Source organism: Syzygium oleosum, unplaced genomic scaffold, assembly GCF_021117445.2.
Source record: "Syzygium oleosum isolate NSW1041296 unplaced genomic scaffold, Sole_v2.1 Sole_v2.36, whole genome shotgun sequence".
NCBI classification, from domain to species: Eukaryota; Viridiplantae; Streptophyta; class Magnoliopsida; order Myrtales; family Myrtaceae; genus Syzygium; species Syzygium oleosum.
Genome location: NW_026607520.1, coordinates 295,001 through 297,500, shown reverse-complemented (window position 1 = coordinate 297,500; position 2,500 = coordinate 295,001).

Sequence of the window (2,500 nt, the reverse complement as noted above, 5' to 3'; positions counted from 1 at the left end):
CAACGTGCCTTTGAAATGTGAATGGTGCGCTTGATCGTGTGGCCGGTGGATGTGGATCGTGTGCCTTGGTCCGTGTGGATCTTGTGCCTAATTAAGTAGTCAGCGTGCCTAGTGGATGTGGATCGTGTGCCTTGGTCCGTGTGGACATTGTGCCTAATAAAGTAGTCAACGTGCTTAGTGGATGTGGATCGCGTGCCTTGGTCATGCGCCTTGGTCACACAGACAAAAAGTGACTCGAGACGATGTATCATAAGACACGAGGAAAATGCTCCGAGGAACTTGGTTGGTTCGGCCGGCAATGTGCTTATGGAATGTGAATGGTGCGCTTGGTAGTGTCCCGAGTGGATGTGGATCATGCGCCTTGGCACTTGGTTCGACCAACATGCCAACTCTTGACATGACTCGAGTGCAAAAGAAAAGTCGCGTTTTCCTGGCGACCCCGTGTCCGTTGTAAATGGAAATTTTCGCATTCCTTCAACTAATGATGGTGGTGTGGTAGCTCATGATATGCTAAGTTATATGTTCCGACCGTATGCCATGACTTGTGTGCACAAGAAGAAGTCACGTACGACAAACAAGTCCCAAGTCTTGCCCGTGTGCATCATTCGTGTCCGTGCGTCGTGCCCGTGTGCATCGTTCGTGGCCGTGCGTCGTGCTCGTGTGCATCGTTCGTGGCCGTGCGTCGTGCCCGTTTGCATCGTTCGTGGCCTACGTCGTGCCGGTGTGCGTGGTTCGTGGCCGTGCGTCGTGCCCGTTTGCATCGTTCATGGCCCTGCGTCGTGCCCGTGTGCATGGTTCGTGGCCGTGCATCGTGCTCGTGTGCATCGTTCGTGGCCGTGCGTCGTGCCCGTTTGCATCGTTCGTGGCCTACGTCGTGCCCGTGTGCGTGGTTCGTGGCCGTGCGTCGTGCCCGTTTGCATCGTTCGTGGCCCTGCGTCGTGCCCGTGTGCATGGTTCGTGGCCTTGCGTCGTGCCCGTGTGCATGGTTCGTGGCCGTGCGTCGTGCCCGTTTGCATCGTTCGTGGCCCTGCGTCGTGCCCGTGTGCATGGTTCGTGGCCTTGCGTCGTGCCCGTCTGCATGGTTCGTGGCCGTGCGTCGTGCCCGTTTGCATCGTTCGTGGCCTACGTCGTGCCCGTGTGCGTGGTTCGTGGCCGTGCGTCGTGCCCGTGTGCATGGTTCGTGGCCGTGCGTCGTGCCCGTTTGCATCGTTCGTGGCCTACGTCGTGCCCGTGTGCGTGGTTCGTGGCCGTGCGTCGTGCCCGTTTGCATCGTTCGTGGCCTACGTCGTGCCCGTGTGCATGGTTCGTGGCCGTGGGCCCTGGCATCGTTCGTGGCCGTGCGTCGTGCCCGTGCATCGTGCCCGTGCTTCGTTCGTGACCGTGCGTCGTGCCCGTGCATCGTTCATGCCCGAGCGTCGTGGCCGTGCATCGTGCCCGTGCATCGTGCCCGTGCTTCGTTCGTGACCGTGCGTCGTGCCCGTGCATCGTTCATGCCCGAGCGTCGTGGCCGTGCATCGTGCCCGTGCATCGTTCATGGCCGTGCGTCGTGCCCGCGCGTCGTGCCCGTGCATCGTTCATGGCCGAGCGTCGTGGCCGGGCATCGTGCCCGTGCATCGTTCATGGCCGTGCGTCGTGCCCGCGCGTCGTGCCCGTGCATTGTTCATGGCCGAGTGTCGTGCCCGTGCATGGTTCATGGTCGTGCCGTGCATCGTTCATGGCCGAGCGTGCATCGTTCATGGCCGAGCGTCGTGCCCGCGCGTCGTGCCCATGCATCGTTCATGGCTGAGCGTCGTGCCCGTGCGTCGTGCCCTGCATCGTTCACGGCCGAGCGTCGTGCCCGTGCATGGTTCATGGTCGTGCATCGTGCCCGTGTGTCGTGCCGTGCATCGTTCATGGCCGAGCGTCGTGCCCTTGCATGGTTCATGGCCGTGCATCGTGCCCGTGCATCGTGCCGTGCATCGTTCGTGGCCGAGCGTCGTGCCCGTGCATCGTTCGTGGCCGAGCGCGTGCCGTGCATCGTTCAAGGCCATGCGTCGTGCCCGTGCATCGTGCCGTGTATCGTTCATGGCCGACCGTCGTGCCCGTGCGTCGTGCCCGTGCATCGTTCACGGCCGTGCGTCGTGCCCGTGCGTCGTGCCCGTGCATCGTTCACGGCCGAGCGTCGTGCCCGTGCGTCGTGCCCGTGCATCGTTCACGGCCGTGCGTCGTGCCCGTGCATCCAGCCTTGTATCGTTCATGGCCGAGCGTCGTGGCCGTGCGTCGTGCCTGTACATCGTTCACGGCCGTGCATCGTGCCCGTGCGTCGTGCCGTGCATGGTTCATGGTCGTGCACCGTGCCCGTGCGTCGTGCCGTGCATGGTTCATGGCCGTGCACCGTGCCCGTGCATCGCGCCCGTGCATTGTGCCCGTGGATCGTTCACGGCCGAGCATCACGCCCGTGCATCGTTCGTTCATGGCCGAGGGTAGCGCCCGTGCATCGTGCCCGTGGATCGTTCACGGC